The 6782-nt window shown below is 51.1% G+C and overlaps 1 non-coding gene across 1 annotated transcript; it reads left to right on the forward strand.

The window, feature by feature from the left end:
• Positions 1-6632: 6632 nt before the first annotated feature.
• On the forward strand, positions 6633-6705 carry TRNAG-CCC (transfer RNA glycine (anticodon CCC)). The gene has a single exon. It is a non-coding gene; the product is annotated as a tRNA-Gly (tRNA).
• The last annotated feature ends 77 nt before the right edge of the window (positions 6706-6782 follow it).

Genomic DNA, 6782 nt, shown 5'->3' on the forward strand with positions numbered 1-6782 from the left:
GTGTCCCCTGCATCGGCAGGCGGGCTCTCAACCGCTGCGCCACCAGGGAAGCCCAAGCTTTGTATTCTTAACCAAGTTCCACCTGCCTCCTCCTAATGGCATGATATTTGAAATAATGAGAATTATTATTATTTCAAAAGAGAGAACGTAGACCTGGAGAACTCAAGTCCTAGGAAAGAAGGTCTCTTTCACATCAGTTCCCCCCGCCCCGCCCCCGCCCACCGCCGTCTCCCTGTCTCCCAGGCCTCAGGAGGGGGGCCAGCTCCCTGCCACTGGAGACAAAACCTTCTTGAACCTTTGTCTGCCAGATGCAGGTCCCCCCCTGCTGTAGCCACCACCAGCTGCAGTGACTCACAGAATGACGCGCTGGCCTGTTGGAACTTCTCTTTCTCCACTGCAGCTCCCCTCCTGCTGGGATGGTGACCAGCGAGGAAGGCACAGGGCATGTTGAAAGCACAGGGTTTGGGGTCAGACTGCTTGGATTTGAAGCCCAGGTCTGCCGTGGCCAGCTGTGTGATCTTAGGCAAATTACTTTCTCTCTGTGTCTTATTTTCCCCATCTGTAAAATGGGATAGTAATAGCACTTCCTCCTAGAGCCGTCATGAGGATTAAATGCCCAGAAAGTACGCACACACAGCAAATGCTCAGTAATGTTAGCTGTTATTCTGGTCCTCTCAGCCTATAGGTGAGGTGGGGAAGAGTGAGTTCTGTGCCCTGAGGGCCCTGTCTCACATTCCACCTCCCTGCCCCAGGCTACTCTGCCTACAAGCCCCAGCTTCCCCAAGCCCACAGATCTTTGCTCATGCTGTACCCTCTGACCCTCTTCGCAGGCTTTCCAGGCTGAGGAAATCTTTCTCACATTTCAGGATTCAGAGGCGAAGCCTCCAGGGATCCTCCCAGAAACACACCTCCACCCTCAGTCCAAATAAACCTCTTCCTCCTCTGGATCCAGCACCACTGGACACTGGATGGGCACACTGTATTGAAATTATTTGTGTAACCCAGGGGTCCCCCAGGTCCTCAGCTAACTAGGGTCACTAGTTATTTAAGGTTGCATCCACATCCCCCTTATACCTTCCCAACAGAGTCCTCTTCCTGCCAGCCCCCCTATTCTGGGAAAGTTTGCCCCAATTTCAGCTCCATGGGTGGAGCCAGAGGAGGCTAATCCAATCAGCTCCTCGCATTGTCCTGGTGCTGTTATTGGACCAGGGATGACCACATGACACAGCTTGCCCAATCAGACTGAAGGGAAGGCCTTTACTGTCTGGTTTAGGGACACAGCCTCTTTCTCTTGCTCAGGAAGAGTGAGGATGCAGGATGCTCCAGGTGTTGCTGGCAGCCACCTTGCCACCAAGAGGGTAGCTACGCTTGGATTGAAGCCAATGTGCAGAGCAGGAGGCAGAAAGCTTCTAGGTCCTTATGCCATCATTGAACCACTGAGGTTCAACTCCTGAGGCCAGGAATGCACAGGGACTTCCTGTTGGTGAAATAACAAATTCCCTTAATGTTTACGCCAACTGAGTCAGGTGTTCGCATCTTCACTGATCCCAGCACAAGAGCTCACATCTAATTTATTGAGCACTTACTATGTGCTAGGCACTGTTCCGAGAGACTTACATGCATAAATCCATTAAACACAGCTACCTTAATAGGTAGATGTGATCTGTGTCATAGTTAATAGTACATTTTCTGGAGCGAGACCTCCTGGGTTTTCACATCTCTGCTACTTATTATATGAACTTAACCTTCCTATGCTTCACTTTCCTCATCCGAAAATAGAACCTATTTCATAGGGTTGCAGTAAGAATTAAAATAGGGTAATCCACATAAGGTATACTAATATCAGTGCCTAGCACATAGTAGGTGCTGAAAAATATTAGTCTTTGTGTTATTATTCCCATTTTACAGATGAAACCAAGGCTCAGGGAGTGTATGACAGGACCTAAGTTTACACATGTAGTAAGTGTATCAAACCTGCATAACTTAGCTTTAAAGTTTGCAGTCTTAACCACATGGCTCAAACCCCCAGGGCCTGCCTGTTAAGAAGCCCAGGAGCTGTGCAGGTTATAGGCAGCCTGTCTCACCAGCCTCCCAGGGCTGCATTTACTGAGTTCTCAGTCTCCAGATGACTCTAGTGTCCCGTGTGTGCTGTGCACACCACCAGTCCCACTCCTGGAACATGGCTCCATCCTTCCCGCCCTCACAATTTACCCCACGAGGCTGGGGTATGGCAGATGGTCTGGAAGGTTGGTGGTGACCGTGGGGAGAGCCACCAGTAAAAGATAAAATTTGAATATTAAATATCCTTCTTATTAAAAGTCCAGCAAACATTTCCATCCTAGGAACTTTCAGCCTCTAGACAGGTTGCTTCTTTCTTCCAGCTGCATTTCTCTGCTCTCATCCCCACCTCCTGCTTTCAGGCCTCAAGTCTCCCCTTATTTTCTTGCCCAAGGCCTCCCTCCACCCACCAGGCCTCCAGGCTGTGGTCAGCGAGAGAGCAGTGCCCAAGGTGGCCATTACTGTATTTGGCCTTGCAGAGACCCTCATCTTCCTGGAGGGGTGCCGTGTCCAGGTTTTAATCGAACACATGTTTCCTCCCCCCGTGGTCTGGGAGCATCTTGCAGCTCTGGGTTGGGGGGATTCGGGCCTCTGGCTCCAGGGCACAGCCTTATTCCAGTGAGTGTCGGAGAAAGGAAGGATGAATTTAACGCACTCCTCTCCCTTTCCTACTGGCTGCTTGCCCCACCTCCTGGTGAGTCAGCACCGAAGCCAGGCCTCTCAGCCTTTCCTGTTCTCTCCTTGGGCTCCGGAAGAACAGCAGGATATGAGCTACTCCCAGGCTGCTTTTTGACTTGACAGAGTGGCAGGTGTTGGCAGGCTGTCGCCCAGAGCCTGGACCCATTGCTCAGTTCTCCACATCTCACGGCCAATCCCCACCTCTCACCCCAAGGATGGGAGAATCTGTGCACTTCAGCTCCTAAACAGAGGGGACAGGATCAGAGAAGGTTGGAAACTGAATCTGGAGCCAGAGGGTGTGAATCCCGAGTACACTAACTCCCTGCCTCAGTTGCCTCATTTGTGAAAAAATGGGATAATAATAGTCCTTCCCTCCAAGATTGCAAAGAGTGAATGCGTTTATATCTGTAAAGACCTCAGAAGAGTGCCCGGAACATAAAAAGCACTAAGTCAGTGTTTGTTTCACAGAAAAACATAAATTCAGTAAACATTTAGTGAGGGTCCACCATGTGCCAGGTCCAGGCCAGGCTCTGGGGACACAGCGGTGAGCAAAGCAAGAACAAGAAGGACACATCAGCTCCCTTGAAGAAAGGACATCTGGCCTCTCTCCCAGAGTGAGTGATTCAGTAGGGTAGGCTGGAACCCGTAATCTCTCAGGAAATGGCCCTGATAGCCAAGTATAAGCCTTGGGGAGGGACAGGTTGTTGCCCAAAGTCTTATAGCTGGAGAATAATAAAAACAAGCGCATCCTTAATGTGCCAGACATATAGTTGTTTTATTATTATTATTATTATTATTTTAGTTGTTTTATTATTGTCTTGTCATTGTCCCCGATTCACAAGAGGGGAACTGATCACAGAGAGGTTGAGTCACTTGCTCAAGGTCACACTGCTAGGAAATGGTAGAGCCAGGACTGAGCCCCAGACAGCCTGGCTGAGCAAACAGCAAAATGAGACTAATAATCAACTGTCTTTCACTGAGTACCCACAACACATACTGCAAAACACATCATCTTCTTTTACCCTCACACCACCAGATCAGGTAGGTACCATTACTATCCCCATTTCACAGATGAAGAAACAGAGGCCCAAGGTTATTATGTGATCAAGTTCTCACATCCAGGCAGTGGCAGAGCTGGGGTTTCTAGAAACTAGACCATCTGGCCACCCCAGAACTATTAATTCCCAGCAGCTTTTCCTAGCCTGGCTGGAGCCCATGTTGTCCCCCTCCATCCTTTCTGGGCCCAAGGGAGCGCGTGCAGAGAATACAGAAGCCATTGAACCACAATCTGGACAAATGAGCATTATGAGTCGAGTCCTTCTGCCAAGCACAGAAAGCCCTAAAATGTAGCCAGAGCCAAGTGGACGATGTCCTGGACCAGCCACAGCCCCACTCCCTCCAGCCTGACCCTGAGGTCCAGGGTTCTCTGGGAAGACTGGACTCTATCAGGCTCAGAACACACTAGTGGGAACAGCAGTGCTCAGCTCTGCTGGATCCTCCACACACATTATATGAAGGTTGAACTTCACAACCTATGAAGAAGGTTCTAGTTTTGTCCCCATTTTGCAAAGGGCAGGACAGTTCTGGAGACAGGCTGTGAGAGTTCCAACTTCCGTCTCCTAGTCACGGCCTCAGGCAACACTTAACCTCTCTGGGCCTCAGTTGCCTCATCTATTATGAGGATAATACTAGTGGGCTTCCCTGGTGGCTCAGTGGTTAAGAATCTGCCTGCCAGTGCAGGGGACACGGGTTCGAGCCCTGGTCCGGGAAGATCCCACATGCCGCCGAGCAACTAAGCCCGTGCGCCACAACTACTGAGCCTGTGCTCTAGAGCCCACGAGCCACAACTACTGAGCCTGCGTGCCACAACTACTGAGCCTGCGTGCCACAACTACTGAAGCCTGTGTGCCTAGAGCCCGTGCTCTGCAGCAAGAGAAGCCACCGCAATGAGAAGCCCGCACACCACAACAAAGAGTAGCCCCCGCTCACCTCAACTAGAGAAAGACCTGCACACAGCAATGGAAACCCAATGCAGCCAAAAATAAAATAAAATAAAAATAAATTTAAAAAAATACTAGTGCCTACACTCAGAGGGTGGACAAAAAATTAGAGGTGCCAGGACATGTGAAGCACTTAGAACAATGCCCAGCACATAATAAGCACTATGCGTTTGCCATTTTAAGAAAACTGAGGCTCAAAGAAGTTCTGTGACTTGCCCCATATTACACGAGTGCCACATGGAAGAGCCAGGACTTGGACTCAAGTCTGTTCAATTTCAAAGCAGCCCTCACATCACACATTAAGGGCATTGAGCTCCTTGATGGGTGAGCAGGATTTTAGATTGAAGGGAGACAGACATTTAAGTTGAGGAAAGAGCATTCGCACAGAGGTGGGAATGGGCCATAGAGCTGCCTAGCAGTAGTGCCAGAGTCAGGGCCCCATCCCCACCGTACCAACACCCAGCCAGGGCCTGCCCAGTCTGATGGCAATTCAGACCATTTCACAAGTATTTCCTGAGCCCCTGCTATGTGCCAGGCCAGGGCAGAAGGCATGGAGACCAGGGGGAGATGCAAAAGATGCCTGGCTGGGATGCCCCAGCTGTTACTGGAAGGGCTGTTTCAGGGACCAAGACCACGTCACCCTTTTGCTATGGGCCTGCAGATGCCAGCGAGAGCGTGGGCTGAGGGCCCAGCCTCCCTTCCCCCCTAGAACCCTATGACTAACTCTTTCCCTCCATCTGTCTGCTCCCACACTTACTCGTCCCCCCACCCCCAGGCCCCAGGGAATCCGATCTCTGTGGGCCTGGTTATGGGGCGGTCACCTTAGCCATCAGGCAGTAGTGGTGGCAGGGGCTGAGCACCTTCCCTTCTCCAGCCTTAGCCACCCCTTCCTGAGTTTCTGACCTCCTCCTCCATGCCCCTGGGGCCTGGGACATCACCCCTCAGGCTCCAGAGGGGCCACCTCCTCCCCCTGGTGAAAGGAGCCATTGTGAGATCAGCCTGGGAGCTGGCAGGCGCTGGGCTGGCACACGTGGCTCTCCCAGAGGCCCTGGGTCCAGCCGTTCCTGCCTCTGGCTGCTTGGGCCTGCCCGGACGGGAGGAAGGAGGCGTGAGGAGGCTTGGGCTGCTGTAGGGGCTACTGGGCCTCCTGCAGGGGGGCCCCGAAGATATGCTGCGTTCTGATTTCCACCTGCCTCAGGACTGAAGGAGGAGGCTGGAGGGCAGAGCACTCTGCTGGTACCTTTAGAACCTTGGAGCAGGAAGCACTTGTCATCTGGTCCTGGCATAGTTGGGGCCTTCACCAAACTGAAAGCCACGGTGTGCTAGACAAGGCCAGAACCTTGTTCCCCAGCAAACCCAGCCAAGCCTGCAGAGCTCTGGAGGGAGAGGCAGGGCACTGAGGCCATCTAGGAAAGGTTATGAGGTTTGGGGGTGGACGGTGGAGAAGGGAGGAACCTAGGACTTGCAGTTTCACCACTGACTGCCTGAGACCTTCCAGACAGAGCCTGTGATGATGATGTCATAATATTTAGCTACTATTTATTGGGCACTTACTAAGTGTTGGGCACAGTGCTGAAGACTTTATCTCATTTAGTCCTTAGAACAACCATATAAGGCGGGCGTTATCTATCTGTAGGGCTGTTGTGTACAGTTGTGCAGGTTGTTCACTGAACAAGGGGACCCAGCCAAGGCAGTTGTGCGAAGACTCCAATCCACCCAGTGCTCTAATCACCAATGGTATTCCCGGAGGTCTGTGTCTTTAAAATGTTCTTTTCTCTTTACGTTACAGCTGAGGGAAGGTAGGTTCTGAGGAAATTAAATGACTTGTTCAAGGCTTCTTAACTAGTAAGTGACAGATCTGGTATTTAAACTCAGAACTGCCAGACTCCTGGGCCTTCCCTGGTGGTCCAGTGGGTAAGACTCTGCATTCCCAATGCAGGGGGCCCAGGTTCTATCCCTGGTCGGGGAACTAGATCTCACATGCTGCAACTAAGACCCTTTGCAGCCTAAATAAGTAAATATCAAAAAAAAAAAAAAAAAAAAAAT

Source organism: Lipotes vexillifer, unplaced genomic scaffold, assembly GCF_000442215.2.
Source record: "Lipotes vexillifer unplaced genomic scaffold, Lipotes_vexillifer_v1.1 scaffold496, whole genome shotgun sequence".
In the NCBI taxonomy this organism is placed as follows: domain Eukaryota; kingdom Metazoa; phylum Chordata; class Mammalia; order Artiodactyla; family Lipotidae; genus Lipotes; species Lipotes vexillifer.